Source organism: Rhinopithecus bieti, unplaced genomic scaffold, assembly GCF_001698545.2.
Source record: "Rhinopithecus bieti isolate Rb0 unplaced genomic scaffold, ASM169854v2 scaffold_9976, whole genome shotgun sequence".
NCBI lineage: Eukaryota > Metazoa > Chordata > Mammalia > Primates > Cercopithecidae > Rhinopithecus > Rhinopithecus bieti.
In genome coordinates this window covers 84,225-110,062 of record NW_016806761.1, presented here as the reverse complement: position 1 = coordinate 110,062, position 25,838 = coordinate 84,225, and the positions used below count along the sequence as shown (strand labels likewise).

The window sequence follows — 25,838 nt, the reverse complement described above, 5'->3', positions numbered from 1 at the left end:
AGCAGAAATTATAACAAACTGTCTCTCAGACCACAGTGCAATCAAACTAGAACTCAGGACTAAGAAACTCAATCAAAACCGCTCAACTACATGGAAACTGAACAACCTGCTCCTGAATGACTACTGGGTACATAATGAAATGAAGGCAGAAATAAAGATGTTCTTTGAAACCAATAAGAACAAAGATACAACATACCAGAATCTCTGGGGCACATTTAAAGCAGTGTGTAGAGGGAAATTTATAGCACTAAAGGCCCACAAGAACTTTCAACCAGGAAGAGGGAACAGAAGCTCGGAATGTTAAATCCACACTACTCACTGACTTGCTATCACATGGCCTAGTGAAGTTATAAATTATAATTGACATCTTATCTACTTCCAAGAAGGATTTTCAGTGCCCTACAATAAAATGTTATACATTTAAAACTTAAAAGTCAGAAACAGATATCTGAACCCACAGGGGTGAAGGAGAATCAGGGGGAGAATGAGTAAAGATTTTCCACCACGATCCTCAGTCAAAACAGTTATATTTTCAAGTATCAAGTAAATCCCTATTTCCAATGGGCAAGGTAAAAAGGGAAATGTAATTGCTTATGTAATGCTCATTTTTGATTAGGGAAAGGCATAATTTTATTGAAAAAATTCCATGATACTAAATAGAAAACTTAATTAAATGAGACTTTAAGTAAGAAATATTGAATAGCATAATGGATAGTATCTTCCATGGTAGCTTTTGAGAATTATAAGAACTCATTATGTGACTTCTTATTACAGTGTCCAATAGAGGAAGGCTGTTGCAATACAAGATTGGTAAATTGTCTTTTTTTTTTTTTTTTTTTTTTGAGACGGAGTCTCACTCTGTCGTCCTGGCTGGAGTGCAGTGGCCGGATCTCAGCTCACTGCAAGCTCCGCCTCCCGGATTCATGCCATTCTCCTGCCTCAGCCTCCCGAGTAGCTGGGACTACAGGCGCCTGCCACCTCGCCCGGCTAGTTTTTTGTATTTTTTAGTAGAGACGGGGTTTCACCGTGTTAGCCAGCATGGTCTCAATCTCCTGACCTCGTGATCCGCCCGTCTCGGCCTCCCAAAGTGCTGGGATTACAGGCTTGAGCCACCGTGCCCGGCGGTAAATTGTCTTTAAACCCATCAGAGATGACAGTCACAGCTTATTTAGGCCAGGAAGGAGAGTAGCACAATTTCTTAAGACAGTTCCAGAATGTAAATTATTTTTTCCTTTTGAAGAAAGACATGAACATGGCTGAGAATGGAAAGATGACAACTGGCTCTGGATGACTGATGGAAATACATGGGTACATGACTGGGAGCAGTTCTTAAGGATCTGCCAATCTCCACGTGGTCCTCTTACTGTGTGGTCAGAACTGCCAACTCAATTCATTCCTCCAGGCTATTTCCTCTCACCTCCACTGCTCAGAGCAGCGCTGTTCTGGAAGCATGATTCTTCATTCTTGCCCTGTGACAGGGCCACTGTGGATCACGTCAAAATAACACACCCAGCCAAGAACAGTGATCAAAGTAGCAAAGGGGCCAAGAGATAAAAGAAAAATTCCAAAGGCCTGGACCTGAGGCAGGATGCACAGAGCTGAAGAACTTCGGATTTAGAATGAGAAAATCTGGGCTCATATCCCACTTCCTCCACCTAACCATTTGTGAGATCATAAGCAAGTTAATTCACCTCTCGAAAATTCCATTTTCTTTTTCTGCAAAAATGGGTATACTCGCAGCACTCACGTCATATGGTTGTGAGAAGGAATTATTGAAATGATGTTGGCAAAGTCCCCCCCATTAGTATTTGGCACATAGTAAGTGTTTAGTAAATGTCAGCTGTAATGACGAGGACTGAAAGAATGGTGATGTGACGCTTTGCATACAAAGATGATACTGTATCATTCCACAGAGAGAGGTTATGCTGCAGTAAGAAACAGCATCAAAATCGTACTGCCTTAACACTGCCAGGTTTATTTCTTAACTGTGCTACATGTGCAACATGCATTGACAGGGACTTGGCTCATGTAGTCACTTGGGGTCCCAGCCTGACAGAGGCTTTAAACTTTCACATGTGCCTCCAGGATTATAGCAGTGCCATTGAACTGGGCACCAGCTCTTAGAGCTTCTGTCTAAAAGTGTCACTTTTGCTCACACGCATTGTACAGCTGCCTGTTTTTCTACATGAAGTTTTACTGCCACACAGCTATGCGTGCTCCATTGCACAGTGTGACTGCTTCCGTACTTCAACAGCAAAGTTGAGTAGTTGCAACAGAGACTATATGGCCCATAAGCTGAAAATATTTTCTATCTAGTCCTTTAAGAAAAAGTTTGCCAATCCCTGCCTTGGTTTAGGTAGATCACATAGTCACATCTAACTTTGAAGCAGATAGGAAAATGCAATGCTATGTTCCCAGAAGGCAGAAAATTAGAAATATTTGGTAGACAGCACTGAAGACCACTGTTAGTCATCCCAGGCTACCAACAGATAGGGCAGCATTTTTGCATTATTTTTCCAGATGCAGGCATGAATGTAAATGGAATGTAACATTGCTAGGCAAATCTCACTCAAGCACTACTTTGAGCAGGCAACATCCCTGCTCACTAACCTTCAATGGATCCCTAGTGTATTAAAGACAAAATCCCAACACCTCTGCTTGACACTTAAGACCCTCAAAAATCTGGTCCCTTTCACCTGGTCTATAATATACCTCCACTGTTCTTTGCCAGGATTCTTTTGCTTATATCTGTCAAATCTCCATCAAAAACTAAGACCATGTCCATGGTCACACAGCCAGTGGCAGGCGGGGTTCTCCCCGTGTCTGTCTGATTCCAGGGCACGTTCCCATGCTCTCTGCAGTGCTCTTGTTTTATCATGATACCTGTTATTTCTGCCACCCCTGTCCCCATCACCTCCTTTTTCTTTGACTCCATGAGAAATGTAAGCCCTTATTTTCTGCTGCAGCCCAGACTTTCCTGTGGTTCAGGATGCCTTGCCAAAGCACGTGGACCAAGCCAGAGTCTGCCCTCACGACTCTTCCCCTTTGAGCTCGTGACCTCTTATTTTTCCGTCTGACTGCCACTAACCTAAAGAACAAGAAGATCCAGGAGGAACTGAGACCAGACTGAGACATGGGACAGAGGCTGCCATGTTCGCCGGAGCAGGCAACATGGCAGCCAGGTGAGCTGTACGGAGGAACGAGCGCAGGCACTCTGCTAGGGAAGGCCTGCCCTGGACAGAAGCTGGGCCATGGGTCCTCCTCCCCTCTACGTCCTGCTTCTTGGTCCCCTGGGAGAAATGACAGCACAGCTGCCCTCTGAGAGATATCCCAAATGAAAACCACCTCAGTCCTGAACTGAATTTCTAAGGAGATCAGCAAACTGCCCAGTTAGAAGTGACCCTGGAAAACCTTTTGAGGACAGACACACTGGCCATAGGAGCAGGAGTGTAAAGAGTTTCTCTTGCAAGGTAGAAGCGGCTCCCACTGCTGACTGGTTTTATTGGGCCCTAGAGCAGAGGACTAGGATAAGTAATATAACCAATGTTTCCTCAAGGTCCCTTCCAAATGGATCCAAACCTTTGTCCCTGGCATTTCTCCCACAGAGCAGTACAGGAATACTCCTGGGAGCCCTCTGCTGCCTCTTTCCTCTGCACAAAGACCAAGGCTGAGCTGGTCCCAGGGAAAAGATGTTTTCCCAGCGCCCATCCAGTAGTTCAAACCATGGCCCGGAGAGGCAGACAGATCTGGATTTCAACTTGATCTCCTCTGTACTTAGCTGTGTGACTTTACATAAGTCACTTAACATCTCTGAGCCTCAGTTTCCTCATTATATAAAGCATCTGCCTTGTAGGGTTGATGGCATCTGCATCAAAGCATTGATGTGTGCACAGGGCCTGGTACATAGTGAGAGCTCAGTATGTGGCAGAGGCTATGGCAGTAATGTCAGGCTGTAATTACTATCCTCCTGCACCCTCTTCTCCTTAACAGAGAAACATGCTCAATAATTTAAGGCTCTGTCTCTTGCACTATCATTTGTTACAGACTCTCAAATCCCTTACCTGTTGATGAATTTATGTATCTCTGCACAAGACAAGTCAGAGTACAGACTGGATCACATCCTAGTCACCAGTGGGGCAAAGCCACCTGCTGTGGGCCATTGCACTCTTGAGACTGTCAGCTCTTAACAGCCAAGGGAAACTTGAGCACAGCAACACAGTGAAATACCCATGCCCTTTCTCTCATACTAAAATACATCTGCTCCAAACTTAGCAAAACCTAACAGTGGATAAGGTCTTCTAGACCAAGACCAAAAGAAGTTAAAAATAGAACTTAGAAAAGGGGCTGCTTTATTTACAAGTACTGGTCTCTCCCTCAGATCAACTATTTCTACATGCTGTGTTCTCACATGTGTCTACAAAACTCTTCAGGATTTAGCAAGAGTCAGATTTGGGAGTTGTTTTTCTAATAGAGTAAGCAAGCTTATACCTCATGGATTAGGGGGTATTTTGCAATTACTAACTGCTATAACTAATCATGGAAAGTGATGCTTCATTTATCCGGTATGAAGTGAGAACTGGGTATGTTATATAAATTGCTTTAACAAACAACAAGAGCATGATTGATCACTCTTAGCTTCAAAACTCTAACATTCACCACTTTGTTGGAAGTTCTAAAGCATATCACATACTTTCCTGCCTCATTAAACAAAGCATGCTATAAATCAGTTAATCATTTCTCAATAACTCAAGACCATCACTACAAACATCAACCATTACACTAGGCTTTAGAACAATGACATGGTTTGAGAAGTACTGAGGCATGGGACTATTTTTTCCTACCTAAATGATCCCAGAATTTGAGGTTCTTTTGTCTTGTCTTTATACTTCTATGACTCTTTCTTCACCATCAGCAGTCACTCCTTGATGGTTTGGGTATGCCTGCCTCAAATTACTTCTAATTTGCTTTTTCTCATCTTCTGTGAAGTAAGGAAGCAAATCAAGCTCATTAGAACTCCTTGTAAACCAGGAGGAAATAAGTTCCAAGTAAGGGTCCCAATGAGTAAAGAAGTGAACATTAGTGCATGGTCTTTGTGATATCTATCCCTTTGTGACATATATCTTGGTTAATAGAAGGCTATTACAACCTCCTGAATTTGTTCATTTCACACCAGTGCAATGAACCTACATGTTGAGACAAAGCTATAATAATAATTTTTTAAGAAGAAAGTAAGACAAAAGGAAGAATGAATACTTACCAAGTGCTTACAAGATGCCAGGCAGTGTTCTAGACTTTGTATATACAAACTAGTTTGGATATGCAGGCCCATGAGGAGATACTGCTTTATTCCCATTCTGCAGATGTGGACTCAGAGGCAGAGACAGGACTGACCACATTGGGCTAATGTGGAAAATCAGGTTCTGGGGGAATGACAGAGTCACATTTGCTGGTATAGGCATGGATCCTGCAGGAACCCCAATAACGTGTGTGTGTAGATGTAGGAGAGTTTAGGAGGATGAGGAGGGCAGGGCACAGGCAGGAAACCGGCATGGCAAGAGCCCCTCTTTGTTGTGGTCACAGGGCAAGAGGAGATGTGGATGTCCCTTAACCAAGTACCTTAGTGGCTTACAGGTCCCTAATGCAGCCACTTTGATTCTGGGACAGAAGACACGCCAGGGAGATAGAAGCTGGTAGAGCTGGCTGAGCTCTGGGGTGACTGATGACTTCTCACCTTGGTCAGCATCACTTTGAGAACAGAAATGACCGGAGAGGGGCCTGGGCCAGCAGTCATGGCCCAAGGGGGACTGACCTGTCTGCTGACCGGCCACATCTGCTCCTCGGGTTCTTGTAGTAACTATCGGTAACCTCTAGATTAGCTGAGGGTGATGTAGCCCCTCTCCACTACCTCCTTACCAGGAGGTAAGACACAGTTTAAGCAGGTCTTGGATGAAATTTATTAGCAAGCCTGCATAGTCATGTGAGCAGTTTTTGTAGCTCAGGGAAGTCCCCATCTTGGCCCTCTGACACCTCAGCCCACACCCAGCATCTGAGAAGGCTGCAATATTCCAGGATTATAGGGGACTCAGGCACCAGAGGTCTTCCCCGAAGCAGGGTCCTTGAGACCCTCAGGCAGTTGGCCTAGAGCACAGTACTGAACCCAGGGAATGGGGTTGCTGATTCTTATATCTCCTTCATGCAGGGGGTGTGGCCTAGACAATCTTTGTAACCAATCACTGATCTTGAACATCACTCCTCACACCAGTGAAAATTCATTTCTCACATACTTTGTGCTAATTTACAAATCCTCTGGTATAGATTTCGAGCATACTTAGAATGCTGAATAACTACCTCTGGAAGGTTAATTCCTGATTAGGATATTTCAAATGCTAAGTGCTTACCCCTTGTGGACTGGAGTTCAGTTATGCCCACATCCCTGCTGCACTTTTTAATATGGAAACATTTTAAAGCAAAGTATCACACCGTCACCATCTGAGCTAGGCTCAGGGGGGAAGGGCTGGTCATTCTGATAGACAAAGATAGCCAGGGAGGATGTTCCAAGTAAGAAACCCCAAAAGCAAAGGCTTAGAAGCAGCAAAGCCCAAATGGGTTCAGGGAATTGTAAATTCTACTGGGTGAGTTTAATAGGCTATTGAATAGACCTTGTTGGGAGGAGGCAAGGGGGAAGCAGAGGTGGAGGGCATTAGAGTTAAATAAGTTAAACAGTTGTCTTTATACAGGGTTTGTTGGGACCTATGATGTACTTACTAATATGCATGGTGACTCTCTGGGAAGATTTGCGACATTTCTCAAATTACATTGTCTGTGGAATCATATTTCTACAGAACACCTTAAGGAACTATATTCTGAGAAATATAATTTAAGAAACACACTATAAAAATGTGTGAGATAAAGCTGGATCTTACCAGCTAGGAAATACTGGGCTGTTGACTGGAGAGAAAAAATAAATTTACTTATTGGGCTAAGGATTGCAATATCAAAATAATGGGTGCTTTCCACAGGATGGAGGGAACACAAGCATCAAGTGTCCACTAGAGATGAGAAAAGAAAGCTATTTTCATAAAGCCCTTGAAATGAGCTGCCATGGAAGGCAAGAGGTATGACAAAGGAAGAAGACTAAGAGTGCAGAATGTGCCTAGTGACCCACAGCAAGCAAAAGATGGGAAATGGTGAGAAACAACATTCCAGGGCTTGAATACCTATGGACATCACACACAGAATCTCAATAAGAAGTAAAATAGTCATAAATTGATACCATACTGCAGTAAATAGGATCTCCGAGAAAGAGCCAGGTGAAGCTTGCAGTACTGGAGGGGTGCATTCTATTCAAAAGACCCATGTGAAGCTGACTTTGCATCTGGGAAGACACAGCTCAGTGGACAACCATCTGCAGGAGGACACCCAAAAGAGAAAGAGGAAGAGAAGTGGTGTAGCTATGGAAGGAGGGGTGGAAGGGATTGAGACAAAATAACTCTGGGTAGAGAAAGTTGCATGTGTTTCAGAAGAGGCTGCAATCTATACTGTTTCATGCTTTCCAGAAGCCAGGCAATTTTCACACTAGAACAAAACAGATCAATCAATGGCACCCTAACTTTTTTTTTTTTTTTTTTTTTGATATAGAGTCTCGTTCTCTCACCCAGGCTGGAGTGCAGTGGCACAATCTCGACTTACTGCAACCTCCGCTTCCCAGGCTCCAGCAATCTTCCCACCTCAGCCTCCCATGTAACTAAGAAGACCACAGGCATGAGCCACCATGCCGAGCTAATTTTTGTATTTTTAAAAATAGAGACAGGGTCTCACATTATGTCTCTGTCTTTTTTTTTTTTTTTTTTTTACAGAAATAGGGGTCTCACTATGTTCAAAACCTGAATGGTTCCAATCCCCTGGGCTCAAGTGATCTGCCCACCTCGGCCTCCCAAAGTGCTGGGATTACAGGAGTGAGCCATTGTGCCCACCACTTTTTTATTTTATCTTCAAATCATGAATAATACTAAAGTTTAAAATAACATTTAATGTGCAAGTTTATGAACAAGAAATGAACAGGAATAAAAACCACATATTCTTCAAAATTTCTAGCTAGGATGAAATTCCTTTCCCAAAGTGAATTAGTGATTTATTTTTTCATTTTTTAAAATCATCCTCTTCTTTCTAAGAGGTCCTTCGACACTAAAATCAATCAAATAAAGATACTTATTGATAACATATATCACCAAGGAAGTCTTTGACTGCAAGTAATACGAAACTGAACTTAAAACAGAAAGTACATTTATTATAGTTTCACAAATGGGAAGCCTCAGCTTAGCACAGGTCCATGGTTCCCCTGACATTCTCCTGGTTTTGTGCCCTGACTGGAGGTGGGCAGCTCTGGCGGCTCTGATGGTCATGGCTATGCATGACAGTGTCTACAGGTAGAGAAGCCACCTCACCACTCCTTGTCATTTTGTCTTAAGACAGAGAAAAATTTCTCAGAAGCCCCCAGCAAGCTCCCTACATGGGCTGTTTGGGGCCATGTGTCCCTTCCAAGGCTAATCATGAGTGAGGAGGTGGAATACTTTCAACAATCAGACCTGCCCCTGGAGCTATGTGTGGGTCAGTTTCCCCTGTGATGCCTGGCTAGGGAGAGGGGAGAGGTTCCTGAATAAATTGGGATTCTGTTGGATAGAAGGAAAGGCACACATCAATGTTAGATAAACAACCAGCAACTCTACAGATGCCACAGGCTAGTCACTGGGAGACAAAGGTGGAAGTCACAGACTGTTCTCTCCAAACATTCAGTGTGGTTGGGACAAGCCATAGATGCATATACATATGGGGAAATGATTGGAATACACAAACTATATCAAATACTGTGGCTTCTACTGGGCGGAATTGAAGATAGATTCATCTGAAACTAAACCCTGTTCTACTAGAAACCAAGTCATAAAGAGACTGGGGTTTTTTGAGAATGCAGATATTACCTAATTACATGTAATAATTGGCTTTGCACCCCTTAGAGTAAGATGTTCCATTTAGAGGTTGTAATATAACATATAGATTAAAATCCAAGCCATTTTCACAAATACACTTCTCTATAAATGACTTAGATACTCCACAGGAAAGCAGAAAACACAAAGTAAACTATTTGTGGAAAGTTACTCAGACTGAGGCTCCACAGATAACCTCTTTTAAATACATTTATAGTATCTAATTATTACGTGTCTATTAAAAATAGCCAGGCGCGGTGGCTCAAGCCTGTAATCCCAGCACTTTGGGAGGCTGAGACGGGCGGATCACGAGGTCAGGAGATCGAGACCATCCTAGCTAACACGGTGAAACCCTGTCTCTACTAAAAAATACAAAAAAACTAGCCAGGCGAGGTGGCGGACGCCTGTAGTCCCAGCTACTCGGGAGGCTGAGGCAGGAGAATGGTGTGAACCCAGGAGGCGGAGCTTGCAGTGAACTGAGACCCAGCCACTGCACTCCAGCCTGGGTGACAGAGCAAGACTCCATCTCAAAAAAAATAAAAATAAAAATAAATAATAATAATAATAAAAGCAGGCCAGGCATAGTGGCTCACACCTGTAAACCCAGCACTTTGGGAAGCTGAGGGAGGTGGACCGCTTGAGCCCGGGAGTTCAAGACCAGCCTGGGCAACATGGTGAAACCCTGCCTCTACTAAAAATACAAAAAATTAGCCAGGCGTGGTGGCCCATGCCTTTACTCCAAGCTATTGGGAGACTGAGGCACGAGAATTGCTTGAACCCAAGAGGCGAAGGTTGCAGTGAGTTGAGATTGCACCACTGTACTCCAACCTGGGTGACAGTGGGATTCTGTCTCAAAATAATAATAATACTAAAGTAAAAAATGAAATATGTTCATAGACATAGATTTCATGGATTAAGCATATACTGCCACTTTTAGCTATATAAATCTCAGCTTAGAAGTGAGGTAAAAAGACTGATAAGTTTTTAAAAAATCTGTTCTATTTACAGATCAGTAAAGTAAGAGTTAGTGAGAGTCTGTTATAATTTCTAATTACGATTAATTAGCTAATGTTCTCAAGGTACACAGTGAGAATGACCTGTAGTGTGAAGTTCAGTGGTGCTGTATAGAGAGGCTGAATATTAATTCTGTTCAAATCATATTAATCCAAATAACACATACAGATACACCCTGCTTCAGGAGGTGAAACTTAAGGTGTGCTAGACTTAGTGACTCTCTTCCAAAGAACAGAGTATGGAAAGAGAAAAAATAATAACTTCAGAGGGGAGAAACCAAGCAAACACCACACCATAACCAAGTGATCAAGGTTAACATCACCAATCATGGGGATATCATGTATCCCCTGATATGACATGACAAGAGGGTCATTTCACCTCTGTGGTGTTCCTTCCCCCAAAAACCCGCTAACCCCAATATAATTATGAGAAAAATAATCAGAGAAACTTAGATTCAGGGACATCTGACTAGTACTCCTCAAGACTGCCAAAGTCATGAAAAAAACAAGGGAAGACCAAGAAACTCAGAGCGGAGGAGACACGACAACTAAGTGGATTGCTAAACTCTGGACTGAATCCTGGAACAGAAAGGGGTCATTAATGAAAAAGTTAGTGAAATCCAAATAAAATGTGAAGTTTAGTTGTAAAGAAGGGACAGCCTAAGGCATGAGTTATGAAGATAAAGGCATATGGACATGTTTTAAACCAAAGCTACCCATAAACTGAGAACACAGAATCATAGTTTACTTAGGACTACTTCAAAAGACACAGTCATTTTGTTTTTTGTTTTTCCTTAGAAGTTTATGAGACGATTTTTTTCCTGACCAGGCCATTGCTCATTGTAGAGAGAAAACTCCAGAATTAATTATTTAATGTGTGAAAAGTCAGAGGCCAAGACAGATCAAGGTAAACTGGTAAGAAGACCAGTAATGTTGGTTAGTGGATGAAATGGGAGGACTGTCTGGGATTCTTCTCCTGCTGTAAGTGATGTGATCAAGTTAGAAATTCCTGGAGGGCAGCCGCTATTTCTTGCTTATTTTTATTACCTTCACAGTGCTTGGCATGCAGTAGGTATCTAATATTAAACCCAGGTGACTCCATTTAGAAGATCAAGTTTTAAGGTCTAACATTTATTGGCAGTTTTAGCTGGGAAGAAAGGAGTGTTGTGGTGGTGGCTGGAGGTGCCAGGAAGCTTTTAAAACCCAAAAGGATGAACATGTAAGGGTGAATTTTAAACACAGAGGGACTAAAAGTGGTTTCATGGTCCCAAATCTCACTGCTTGTTTTTCCCCCCAGTTCAACTTCAAGGAGACAGAGATGCTTTCATAGGTGATCCTTCCTAATGTCATGCCACTTTTATATATTTTCAGAGCTCTAACTACTTAATATATCATTTAACTTTCTCCATCATCTTGCGATAGAGAGACAGCATTAATCTCAATTTTCAAACGAGGATTTTCCAGCCCAAAGAAGTGTCTATACACAGCTGAACTATGACAGAGCTCCAGAGATAACCTAGGTATGGCTTCTCAAACAAGCACATATATTAGGGATCTCCCCCATATCTAAAACTATGTTATGTCCTGGGGGTGCCTCCTGATCTAACATGACGGATGTCTTCTTTCTGTCCCACTTAAAGCAACCCAAGGGTAGCCACCAAAGCCAATTCAACACAGGCCACTAAGAAAGTAGATCATTGTAAAGGTCTAAATAAGACTTATAAATCATCACCTGGAACTTTCTAGTTAATTACATGCTCTTGGCAGCTTTCTTTGGGACATGAAACCAGAAACCTATGTTTTGATCTAGCAAGACTCCCTGGGGCCACTAGTCTAGAAACAAGATGAGCAGGACAGAGTCATGATTGTAGAGACAGGTGAGCGTCATCCAGGACTGGCTGCTGGGAGTGGAGATGAGCTTTTAGTGTTTCCAGTTGGTAATATCTCTGGATCTGTCTCTGCAACAAGCTGTCTTCAGCCTATGCCACCCACTTCCAAGATACCTTTCCTGTGGGTTTGTGACATGTACAAAGTGCTTAGTAAAGAAAGGTTAGTAAAGAAAAATCCCAATCTGGTCCGGCAGACTTCTTTTCTCTCGGGATCAACATACGCTTTTCATTGGGGTGAATAGGAACTGACTGAAAGGGGACATGACAAAACTTTTAGGGATAACAGAAACATTCTATATCTTAACTGGGGTAATGGTTATATGGGTAAATGCAATTGTCGTAACACTTAAGATCTGATGCCAAAATCTGTGCTTTAAAATTGAACACTTAAGATCTGTGCAAATTCTAGCTACAGGTTAAAAAATAATAATAATGACACCTGAAATTGAACATGGTAAGATTTACTCTAAACAGTAATGAGTGCAGTAGGGCTGTTTAATCCTATGATTTGAACTTTCTACTTCTATTAATGTGGACTGAGATGGTGTGAAGTTTTGTTTGGTTTTGATTTTGTGTTTAACAGCTTCATCACACTCTTGTCATTTATAGAATCGGTGGCCAACGATAATTGCCAAGTTTCTCTTCCTTTTGGGCATGCATTGCTACCAAGCAGTGCTTCCCTTATCTGACATTATACCACTGATGTTGATTTTGGTGCATACATAGAATAGCATCATGCACCTTACGGCCAATGGGTGCTATTTAAGGAATTCTTTACACTTAGGTGCATGAAGAGAGACTGCAGAGAGGACTGTGCTGGACCTCTAATGAGGTCTGGAGCTCATGAGGGCCACTTTTCTAAAGAACCCAGTTGTTCCTTCATAAACAGGTCCTTCCACAAGAGAATTCTCAAAAAGGATTCATAAAGTGCTCTGGGTATGATGTTCCTTAGGGGAGTGACTTAGGCTCATGCTATTGTAAGAGGATTAACCAGAGACAGATCAAATCCCAGGTCAATTACAGTTAATATATCAAACAGAAGAAGCAAACCAGGGGCCAGGCATAATGTAGTATAGGCGGTAGAAGCACAGATTTTGGCATCAGAGCTGCCAGGACTCAAACTCCAGCTCCACCCGTACCCCTTACTGGCCATATAACCTTGGACAAGTCCTTTAACCTCACTGTACCTCAAGTCAGCCCATGGAGAAAATGCGGATGACAATAGCACCTATCCATGGAGTTGTGAGAATTGAATGGGTAAACGTGTGAAGCCCTAGAAGAGCTCCCAGCACTGAGTTCTATTTAATGGGAATCTGTTCTTATTATTTACAGCATTACTCCTTTCAGAAATCCCACCTTTGTTTATCTGAATTCTATTCATTCCTTCAAGGGCTGCATATAGACACCCACTTAGACAAACGAAGCAGGTATTTCAGAAAGGAGCCCTGCTTGGCAGCAATTTGTGTCTAAAAAGAAGAGAAACTTGGCAGTTACCATTAGCCACAAATTCAATAAATGGAAAGAGTGTGATGAAGCTGCCAAAAAAGAAAAACAAAGCTAACATAATCTCAGTCGACATTAACAGAAGCAGAAAGTTCAAATCATGAGAATAAAAAACCACTGCAGTCACTATTCATAGTAAGTCATAATATCTTCTATTTCAGATGCTACCATTTACCTCTTAACATGTAGGTAGAATTCTCCCAGATCTTAAGTGTTTAATTTAATGAGTTTTGAAGACTGTGTCTACCCATATGACCATCACCACAATCAAGATATAGAATGTGTCTATTACCCCAGACAGCTTCCTCATGCCCTCTTCCAGTCAATTCCCACCCACCCTTGCCAAAGGCAATGACGGTTCTGATTTCCATCACTCTGTATTAGTTTTGTTTGTTCTTGAACTTCTTGTAAATAGAATCATTTAGAAGAGGTATGTTTTTTTCCTGGATTTTTCTTTCACTATTATGTTTTGGAGATTATTTTGCATATCTCGGGTTTTTAATCCTTTTTATTGCTGAGTATTATTCCATTTCCCACAACCATACCACAGTTTGTTTATTCATCCCCTTTGACAGACCTTTGGGTTGATTCCAACTTGGGATTATTATGAATAAGCTGCTATAAACATTCTCATATGAGTCATTTTATGGACACACGTTCTCATTTCTCTTGTGTAGCTAAGAGTAAATTGGTTGGGTCACAGGGTATGTATGTTTAACTTTATAAAAACTGCCAAACAGTTCTCTAAGATAATTGTGTCACTTTATACTCCCACTAGTACTCTAGAAGTGTTCCAGTCATTCCATATCCTTGCCAACATCCGGCATTGTCAGTCTTTCCGATTTTAGCCATTCTAGTGGCTGTGAATAGTATCCCATTGTGGTTTTCATTTATGTTTCCCTTATGACAAATGATGTTAAATCCTTGACTGGCCATTTGTAGATCAAATGTCTTTCCAAGTCTTTTGCCCATGTTTTTCACTGAGTGATTCATCTTTTATTATTGATTAGTAGGAGTTCTTCAAATATTTCATTTTAAAGCCTGATTTTTATGTATTGCAAATATTTCCTCCTAGTCTATGGATTGCCTATTAATTTTCTTAATAACATGTCTTCATGAAGAGACATATCTGGTTTTGATAATTTCTAATTTATCTTATTTTCTTCTATGATTTGTACTTTTGTACCCGATTCTCTGACTAATCAAAATCTTAAAATATTCTGCTTTGTTTTCTTCGAGTTTTTTGTTTCACTTTTACATTAAGCTTATGAACTATCTCAAATTAGTTTTGATGTGTACAGAGCTAAGTAGGATCAAGGATCGTTTTATTTACAGATTAATATCCATTTTTTTCTAGCACCAACTGATAAAGGCCTTTCCTGTCGAATCGACTGTGTCTGTCAAAAATCAATTGACTGTAGATGTGTGGGTCTGTTTCTAGACCCTCTTTTCTGTTTCATTGATCTATTTATCTATATGCCAGTATCATACTATCTTTATTACTGCAGCTCTGATGGTTAATATTAGGCGTCAACTTGATTGGATTGAAGGATGCCTAGAGTTGGTAAAGTATTGTTTCTGGGTGTATCTGTGAGAATGTTGCCAGAGCAAACAGACATTTGAGTCAGCAGACTGAGAGAGGAAGACCCACCCTCAGTGTGGGTGGGCGCCATGCAATTGGCTGCCAGTGCGGCTAGAACAAAGCAGGTGGAAGACGGTGGGATAACCTGGCTTGCTGAGTCTTCTGACTTTCATCTTTCTCCCGTGCTGGATGCCCCCTTCGATTCCTCCTGCCTTTGGACATCAGACTCCAGGCTCTTCAGCCTTCGGACTTTTGGAGTTACACCAGTGGTTTGCCAGGGTCTCTTGGGCCTTCAGCCACAGGCTGAAGGCTGCACTATCAGCTTCCCTGCTTTTGAACGGACTCAGACTGAGCCACTACTGGCTTCTTTCTTGCCCACCTTGCAGGCAGTTTGTCATGGGACTTCACCTTGTGATTGCGTGAGCCAATTCTCCCTAATAAACTCCCCTTCATATATAAATATATCCTATTAATTCTGTCCCTCTGGAGAACCCTGACTCAGGTAGTGTGAGTCCTCTAACATTTTTCTTTTTCAATATTGTTTTGCTATTTTGGATCTTGTGCATTTTCATACAAATTTTAGAATCAGCTTGTCAGTTTCTTCAAATTAGCCTGCCAGGGTTTTTACTGGGACTGCATGAATCTACAGGTCCTGTTGGGGGAGTGGATTTGTCATTGCTTATAACAACAACAGTAATAATTCCCCTTTATGGAGCTCACACTACGAGTCCTGTCGTTTGCTTATTCTTCACAATGAGCCAGGGAGTTTAGGATTCATTCCATTTCACAGAGGACTCTCCACTCAGAAAGACTGCAGGTTATCTGTTCAAGCATATACAGCTAGGAGTAGGGAAGCTGGGACTCCAGCCCAGGTAGGGCTGACCCTGAACCTCGGGTGCTTTTCACAGCCAGAGGAAGCACCTGGAGGATAGAAATCATGCCACATGAGAAACTGTTGGGAGAACTAAGGATCGCCAGCTGGCAGAAGGAAAGACGATGGGAAGACACAATGATGTGTCTGACAATAATGGATGAATCATGACATGAAAAACTCTAGGGAAGAAATTGCAAGGGCCCAATTTTGATGATGCAAAATAAGAAAGGAAAAAAACCTTAATTACTAGAGATGTGTTATCAGAGAGACAGCAAAGCTGGTAATTAAGTGCACAGTTTGGAGACTGGTTGCCTGTGTTCCAGTCCTATTTCTGTCACTTACTAGCTGTGTGGCCTCAGGCAAGTCAGTTAACCTCTCCGTGTCTAATTTTTCATCTGTAAAATAGGGATAAAATTAGCATTGGACAAATAACTTGGTGATTGTAAAGGACTCACACCAGTGCCCACTACACAATAGGTGTTGTATTATGGTTAACAGGTGAAGAGTTTAGAAATCAAATGGACAATGCTGTGAGATGCTAAGTTTTAACTCTCTGAGTTCCAAAATTGTCTGAATTGTCCTCTATTTGGGTACCTACCTGCATTAGATGAAAAGTTGGACTACACAGTCCCTAAGGTTCCTATTTTCAATTCTAAGATACAATGATTCTAAGTCAACTTCTTTGAAAGTCATGAACAAAATACAACAGCCTTCTCCCCTCCATCAGTCAATACATTCCTACTTTGGTCAATCAATAAATTCCCATATTGCTTGGCAACACAAGTCTCTAATTGGGGTAAGGAAATCTACATCAGTCTGTGCCTTCAGTGACACAAGGTGGATAGAAAATAAGCCAGAAAGAAAGAAGACAGACACCAAGCGGGGGTTGTAATTAATTTGTTCACGTGAGTTGGCTGCTTCTGCTGGGCTGAGGGCCCAGTGTTTTTGATTCTCTTATTGAGATCTATCAAAGATCCTGGCGAGGGGGAATGGCTTTGTTCTAACAGAGAGAAAGTGAGTATTTTGTGTCCTCAATTCCACATCAGTGACTGTTTCTCCTCAAGCCCCATTCTTTACAGATTTTATTTGTCAAAACTCCTTGCCCCTCAAGTACCCCCTGCTTCAAATAAGGAACCAACACAGTTTCCCAATAGAAGGAGGTTTGGCATGTCCTTGAACCCTCTTCTTCCATTTCTTTCTCTTTTTTAACCTCTGTGAGCCTCTAGAGTTCCCAATTCCATTTCTTACTCATGACAGACAAGGTCTGCAAGCTTTCAAAACACTTTTATTCCTACGTCCTTTCCCTTTCTCTAATTACCTTCTGCCAGCTTGGCTCCATTTGAAAATGAGCTCCTTAATTAACTTCCCAGGACTTTTTGGTCTTTCTGGTCATTAAAATAGTCCATGCCATGTACAAAGCTGCTTCATTTTTAACCACTGCAGCAGTCAGAGACCATACCAGTCCCCCTTCATAGAGGAGTCAGCTCAGTACTTCATGAGGTGCTTATGATGAACCCTGCAGGCCCTAGATCAAATTCATAGCATGGGAGAGAAGCCCCTTGAAATCAGGAATGAGGACCCCTTGGCAGGCCAGATATCACAAGTACTTGGCCTTTAGCCATGTCCTTCCATGTACTAAATATGTGACCTTGAGCAATTCACTTAATCTTCCTGAGCCTCTTTCCTCCTCTGTTAGGCAAAGACTGGTGATAGCAAGACCTCTACTGCTTACCTGTGCCTTACACTCCCAATGGATCAAGCAGATGCCACAAACAGACACTGCAAAGAAAACACCTTGTAAACCATAAATGCGCTAAACAAATATAAGGCTTGTTTCATGAGGCTGCCCCTTGGCCACACTAGATGAATAAACCGGCAACAATGCATGTTTTAGAGTAAGCCAATTCTGCACCATCACCTTGGTCAGCATGCTAATTCTCCATCAGTTTTACTGGTGCTAAAAAAAAGTCTTAAGTCAACATAGATACTGCAAGATAGAGCTGTTGGGAACATCTACAAGAGGGAGGATTGAGGGAAGAATGTAGAATGAAAAGATGGGAGTTTCAGTGGTATTCTCTCATTAGCTGTGGATCTTAACCTATTCCTAAACTTCTGTTACATCTCTGGTTCCTGAGACTGTCCCACTGAATAGGGTTGCTGTTAGAGAAAAGAAACGTATACAGGAAGAAATAATTTACTAAGTTAGAGACAATATTAGCGATGATGATTTTACTGATTTATGCATGAAGACCCAGAGACCCCTTTCCCAATTTCCTCAACCAAATCCAAAGCCTGCAGAAGTCAGGCCAATTATTGTGCCAGTATGAATTTGAATAAGCATTATCATATTTAAAAAGAAGACCTTCATTGAGGAAAATGTTCTGATTTCAACTTCTAGTGTCAAGAATCGGTTCCTTAAAGGGACAAAACACACAGCTTGTGTGGCTATTTCCCAGCAGGTATTATTGGCTTGTCAAGGAAAAGAACTCAGCTTTCCTAAATGCCTATGTTATGCTGAGCTCTGTGCTTTGGCAGATTGTACGATTTACTAGCCAAGCAGAACACTTATGAGAGTGAAAAGGGACATAGTAATTATGTAAGGAAGACAAACTGCACTGAGACTGTCCCTGGCGAAGCAGAATGCATTGTCCCTCTGTCTCTGCACAGCTCATATCAGGGCTTTGATGAACTCCAAGGGCAACAGAATTGCTAATGCACACTCAAATTTTCGCATATATATAACATTACTATTCCATTCCAGTGATACATCTGTGTTTACCTTTCAGCTCTAATTTTAGCACAGCAGTAAAGCTCATTAATTGCTATTGAGAAAGGTTCCTCATTAACTTATACCAGGTGTGGTGAGCTGGACTGACAGGTCCACCTTCTGATCAGCTCTGATCCAAGTGCTTCCAGTCATGGAAGTGCTTCAGCAGCTGAGCTCCTGCCGGATTTATCTGTATCCTATATGATGCTCAGGTCCAGGAGTGAATGAGCTCAAATCCTCCTCCAAGAAGAAAGTCACTATCGGGGTTGGGTAAAAACATATTTCCTAGGTAGTCCCTCAACTGGCTATAAATAGTACGTTTTTACACCATTAACTGAAATTCAAGTAGAAAATGTGTATCTCTGCATCTTACCTTCATGACCAAGGCCATTATTAAGCTACTAACAGATGCTTTATTCCCAAGAACTGCTCCTTCCTCATCACAGCTAGTCAGCGTGCCCTGGGCATCAAGATAGGCCTATTATAGGCTGAAAGTGTGGAAGACGGGGAAACACTGAAATAGAGGACCTGAATCTGGATTTGCCATTTCTCAATCAAGTTCTTAACATCCTGTCCTTCAGTTTCCTTCTTTTTTCAGGGAAGCAATCTTCCACAGTGTTATCTTACGGAGTTGCCATGAAAATTAAATATAGTAATGCATCTGAAAGTTCTCTGGAAACAACAAAGAGCTACACAAATATATTGGCCATGCAAATTTGCAGGTAAGAGGACTAACTAAAGGCACAGGACAATGGAAGCTCCAGCTGTGAATTTTCTGGTAATTACAGTTTGAACTCTTGTACCCAATTCTCTCAATGCAATTAAGAGCTAACAAAAGCATGCTCAGGAAGTGAGAATGTAGTTGGATGGATGGACTGAAACCGAAAGAGAACCATTTCTAGTCACAGCCAATTGGTGAAGTAACTCTTTAATCAGATTATTTAGATTTAAACCATAATTTGCCTTCAAAAGGTTCTAGATACACCACAGTGATGCATTTAGAGCTAGTACTTTTTTTCTACCATCTAATGGGCTAATTTTTTGGTCATTTCTCCAAGTTTCTTCTGTATCCATAAATGCCTGTATGAATTGAGTTTGGGTTAGATACACCAAATAATCTTTAGGACCAGGGCCATGATTATTGAAGCTATGGGCAGTCCCAGAAAGGAGCCCAAATGTGGACCTAGACTGTCAACAGCCAAGCACCTACGTACCACAGCTGCTTCTCCACCATATTTTCACCTTGGATTGAACTTTCTCTTCCTGAATTAAAAAAAAAAATCCATCATGCATACTTGATGGATTTAACAGGGTCTTCTTTTATCTGTGGATGCTACATACTAGTAAAAAAGTCTGAGTTTCTCTTAGCAAGTGGACACACGAATGTTATTTTGGTAGACAGACTCTTAACATGGCTGCCAAAAGTTCTTCCCATCACTGTATGTTCATATCTCCCCTCACATCAAGAGGCAGAGTCCAATGGCCAGGCACAGTGGCTCACACCTATAATCCAAGCACTTTGGGAGGCTGAAGCAGGTGGATCTCCTGAGCCATGAGTTCAAGACCAGCCTGGGCAACATGGTGAAACCCTGTCTCTACTAAAAATACAAAAAAATTAGCTGGGCATGGTGGCTTGTGCCTGTATTCCCAGCTACTTGGGAGGCTGAGGTGAGACAATCACCTCAGCCTGGGAAGTCGAGGCTGCAGTGAGCTAAGATAGCACCACCGGTCAGCCTGGACAACCAGAGTGAGACCCTTTCTCAAACAAACATACAAACAAAAGTGGAGTCTATTTCCCCTCCCTGTGAATCTGGGCTGGTCTTGTTAATTGCTTTGACCAACAGAAGGTGCTAGAAATGATGCTCATTCTGGGGCTTTTGAGCCCAGGGTCTTAAGAAAACAAGCAACATCTCCTTTTGCCCTGTGAGGTCAGTCTCTGTGAAAGATGTCCAACTACCCAGAGACCACCATGCTGTGAGGAAGCCCAAGCTAGGCACAGAGAGAGGTTACAAGGGGAAGCACAGAGCTGTGAGACATGAGAGCAAAGCCTTCTTGGTCCTTCTGGCCCAGCCCAACCCAGTCAGCAGCTGACAGCAGCCAAATGAGCAACCCCATTTGATGCCACATGGAGTGGAAGAATCGCCCTTCCCAGCACTGCTCAAATTACAAAATTATGAGAAACAATAAATCATTGTTATTTTAAGGCACCAAGTTTTGGGGTAGTTTGTTACATAGCAATGCCTCTTCATTCTACCATGAAGAAAAGACACTGAGAAATACTGGCATAACCATCATCATTGAGGCCAGGCACAGTAGCTCATGCCTGTAATCCTAGCACTTTGGGAGGCTGAGGTGGTTGGATTACCTGAGGTCAAGAGTTCAAGACCAGCCTGGTCAACATGGTGAAACCCTGTCTCTACTAAAAACATACAAAAATTAGCTGGGCGTGGTGGTGCACACCTGTAATCCCAGCTACTAGGGAGGCTGAGGCAGGAGAATCACTTGAACCTGGGAGGTGGAGGTTGCAATGAGCCGAGATGGCGCCACTGTACTCCAGCCTGGGCAGTGGAGTGAGACTCCATCTCAAAAAAAAAAAAAAAAAAAGAAAGAAACAACATCATCAACCATCTAGACAGAGAATTCCAAACCCTGCTGTGAAGTAATTAGCTAAAATCTCTTATCCAGCAGCAGTCTTGGGAAGTTAGTCTTTAATATGCTCCTACTGAAGCACCTACCACACCTTTCTGTAGGGGCTGCCCCTAGTGGGATGTCAGAAAAGCACTGGTGGTGGAGACCTAGGAGGCCTAAGCTCCAGGTCTGACTCTTGCCCTTTTGACTCAACCCAAACTTTGGACAAGACATTTAATCCCTCCCTGTCTTACTCCATTTAGGCTGCACAACAAAAACTTTAGGAAGCTTATAAACAACACAAATTTATTTCTCACCGTTTTGGAGGCTGGGAGGTCTGAAATCAAGGCACTGGCAAATTCGGTGTCTGGTGAGGGTTCCCTTCCTTGCAGATGGCGTGTTCTAGCTGTGTCCTCTCACAGTGGAAGCAGCAAACATGCTACCTCGGGCCTTTTTTATAAGGACACTAATCCCATTGAAGACCTAATTATTAATATCTCCCAAAGGCCCCATGTCTTAATTCTATCACACTGGGGATTAGACTTCAACATACGAATTTGGAGGGGACACATTCAGACCACAGCAATCTCTTCTGCCTGATTCTCATTTATATGATAGAGATAATAACACCTACTCTACAGACTTCTTGTAGTAATCAAATAAGGTAGAGTATGTTAATCAGCTTTGAAAAATATGAAATTGTTTTTTACCAGCTGTCATTTCATAATTTTATTTTCTCAGGTTGAAACCTAAAAAAAATTCATCCCTCTAAAAAACCCTGCAATTTGAAGGTGTCACCACAAGATGGCAACGGCATATAAATTAGAGTCCCCAAAATCCTAAAAGTAAAGATTAAATGAAAATTGAAGAATGTCTTTAATATTACCAAGCATATATGAAAGTATTTGCCTGGAGTGACTGTTTTCAGAACATTTTGAGGTCTTGCCCTGGATCAGTAGGAAAAAAAAAAAAACCCTTTTTGCTTTTCTGCACAGGTAACAGTAGAAAGAAAACAAATACATCCATAAAAAGGGCTAATGTACACTTGGAGTTTACCATGAGCTAGGCAGTTCTCCAAGTGTTTTCTATGGATTATCTTATTTTCTCCTCACAAAAGTTATATCATTATTACTCCACATTTGCAGATGAGGACTCTGAGGCCTAAATAAATTTTGTTTTCTGCCCAACTCTATGCACCTAGAAAGTAAACGCATGGCTGGAATTCACACCCAGGCTGGCTGACTCTACATCTAACAGTGTTCAGCACTTCAGCACCAAGAACTCAAATACTTTTAGATCTGTTATCCTCCAGCAGAAGAAGGTAATTTTCCACTTTAATTTTTTGGTAACTCTACCCCCTTATAATTTGCATTTTTATAGGATGTCTAGCTCAGAATACTTTGTTCAAAATCAGTGATACTGGTAATATTGAAGGTCGCTTAGCTAAGTTGAGCTAGCCAAATCACATAGCTTTGACAAACCAATGTCAATTGGAAAGTTGCTCAGAAATTGTTTTCTGACACAGAAAGTCATAAATTAAATTTTAAAAGCCTCTTTTGCACAAACATTGTAAATAATTCAGGTTCCTTATCAATGGATATAAGATGTCCCTGTACAGAGCAGGTACCCTCACCTTGTTTTTCCACTAATAATAATGGGTCATTACTGAGATGGTCACACCCAGTAATATGGTTTGGCTGTGTCCCCACCCAAATCTCATCTTGAATTATAGCTCCCATAATCCCCATGTGTCATAGGACAGACCCAGTGGGAGATAAGTGAATCATGGGGGCAGTAACCCCCATGCTGTTCTTGTGACAGTGAGTGAGTTCTCACGAGATCTGATTGGGGCTTTTCCCCCTTCGCTCACCACTTCTCCTTTCTACCACCATGTAAAGAAGGACATGTTTGCTTCACCTTCTGCCATAAGTTTCCTGAGGCCTCTCTAGCCCTGTGGAACTGTAAGTCAATTAAACCTCTTTTCTTTTTAAATTACCCAGTCTTGGACAGTTTTTTATAGCAGCATGAGAGTGGACTAATATAGCTACTCACCAAGCCCCTTATTGATCAAGTATAGCCTTAGTGTAAGTAGACATTGATGCTAGAATAGTACCCCAGGGCACTATCTGAGTTAGAACATAGGCAAGGTCATACTCATACTTTTGCACATTATGGGGGACTTGCAGGTACCTGCAACTTTAACATTCTCTGTAGCAAAAACCAGACATGTTGATATATTACCTACCCCACTGTCAAACATGCAGCTAAAGGAGAGGACAGGAAAGAGGGAAAGAGAGAGGTAGAGGCCCCACCTGGCACTTAGCAGAGCACACATTGGAAGACAGGGAACATCCTCAGGGGTCAGCTTTGGATGAACCTATATAGTAGCAAATTAGCAACACTCATATTAAGCATCGTAGAAATGCAACTGATGAAAACTCTAAGCCAGTGGTTCACAGCCCAAACTGCACATTATAACCACAGGGCTAGCTTTTTAAAATGCCAATCCAACTGGCTTGTGGACCACATCCATGACCAATTAAATCAGAACCTCTGGGGCTGACACCCAAGCATCTTTATTATTTTTAAAGCACCCTAAGTGATCCTATAGATTGAGAACCTAAAAACACCAGGCAAAAACTTAGCGTAATTTAGCATTATAAAACAATTTCTTTTTTACATAGGAAAGTGACCTTTCTAACACAGAACAAAATGACAGACAAGAAACATTTATACAGGAACAAAACAGAGACATTTCCTTCAGTTATGCAAGGCTGTGGGTATCATCAGCTCCTTGAAGAGGAGAGTCCGGAGTTAACGCTACTGATGTTTGTAGCTTGTCGTCCATATTCACAGTTTATGTTGACTAGCATTTTGTGTGCAGGTCAGTCTCTTGGTTTCATGCTAGTCATTGTCATCCAATTCTTTCATCATCCTTGTAAGCTCCTGAATTAACGGAACTCCTTCAGTGATTATTAAAGATAAATACGAGGAATAGATGACTCCAACTGACAAGTACAGTCAAGATTCTTCTGTCATAGGCAGTCGAGAGAACTAGTGCTGAACTAAGGCTTGTTCCTACCTGGGTTTGTAACACGTGCCACAAGGACAAAAACTGCAAGGTGGCTGACAAGAGTTGGGGACACAGTCTGTAGCCAGGGAACAATATACAATTCATACATCATTCTGAGTTCACTCTCTCATATTTTTTACTATCTTCAAATTAAGGAGGCTGCATTGCTAAAGTCATAAAAGAGGATTTGTTGTTTTGTTTTGGCTTTTTTTTGAGAACATGAGACATGCCCTACAGGCTTAGTTCCGCAGTTCATCCAGCCTCATGTCTGGTCACTGCCAGGATTACATGAAGTGGATGGGAGATTAGGATTTGCACTCTCTGATTTGATTCCTCCACCATAACCCCAGAACATCCCTTAGGTCTGTGTGATTCTTTAGTAGAGAAGAGACATAAAGAGCTTGGACACACTCCCTGACTGTAGCAAGCAGCAGCAAAGTCATGCTGTAAAGTAGCAAACAGTAACTAGATGCTTAAGGATGATAAACTCTTTGGTTTTTATCCAGAAATCTCTCCCAGTTGAACTCCCAGCAAGCACCGGTCCTCAAGGAACAAGAGGACTTCAGGCACTCTTCAGTGAAAGCACAGCAATTATGATGAACAGGATCTTACTCAATCCTCAATATGCCTTGAGGTTGGCAAGACAGACATTTATGCCCCTAATTCACTGCTGTGAAGAGGAAAGCTTGGGGTCAGAGAGACCTTGAGAAGTCCTCTAGTCCAGTGTGTCTCTAGCTTTAAATGCATCAAGATCACCTGCAACGTTTGTAAAACCCAGGTTGTTAGGCTCCAGCCCCAGAGATCCAGAAATTCTGATTCAGTGTAAAGAGAAGGGAGAATTGATAGCAACAGGAGACAAATTCCTAGGCAGACAGGGACGGGTTCCCAGTGAAACCCGAACTATAAGCCAAAGACAGTTTAAAGCCTGAAAACTGAGCTGCCAGTTCCACAGAGTCCATGACTAGAGTGAGAACTTCTATCCCCATCTTACCCTCCCTGTCTCTCAATTGGTTCCTTGTTTACTGTTTTTTTTTGTTTGTTTGTTTTTTGGAGACAGAGTCTTGCTCTGTTGCCCAGGCTGGAGTGCAGTGGCGCAATCTCGGCTCACTGCTACCTCCACCTTGTGGGTTCAAACAACTTTTATGCCTCGGCTTCTCAAGTAGTTGGGACTACAGGTGCACACCACCATGCCCAGCTAATTGTTCGCATTTTTAGTAGAGATGGGGTTTCATTATGTTGCCCAGGCTGATCTCAAACTCCTGAGCTCAGGCAATCTACCCACCTTGGCCTCCCAAAGGAGGCATGAGCACCACACCCGGCTGATTGGTTCCTTCTGAATGATGCCTTTTAACTAATTGAATGGTGCTGTTTCCAAAGACCACCCATGGACCAATAAGCACACATCCTCTCATTCTAAGCCCATAAAACCCCCGAACTCAGCCTCACAGACAGAACCCACTTTCAGGGTCCCCTCTTTCAGTTGAGAGCTTTCCTTCTGTTGATCAACAAATTTCTTCTCTCCCTTACT

At 42.0% G+C, this 25,838-nt stretch overlaps 1 protein-coding gene across 5 annotated transcripts in view; it reads right to left on the bottom strand.

Annotated features, from left to right (window-relative positions):
* The window catches only part of MAPK4 (mitogen-activated protein kinase 4), a 178,710-nt gene that overhangs the window by 131,780 nt on the left and 21,092 nt on the right, over positions 1–25,838 (bottom strand). Inside the window, exon 1 of one of the 5 annotated variants that reach the window (XM_017877539.1) lies at positions 7,279–7,353. The exons of the other annotated variants lie outside the window; for them this stretch is intronic. The gene's annotated coding sequence lies outside the window, so the exon portion shown is untranslated. Of the gene's footprint in view, positions 1–7,278; positions 7,354–25,838 lie in introns of those variants that run through there. 5 annotated transcript variants of the gene reach the window in all.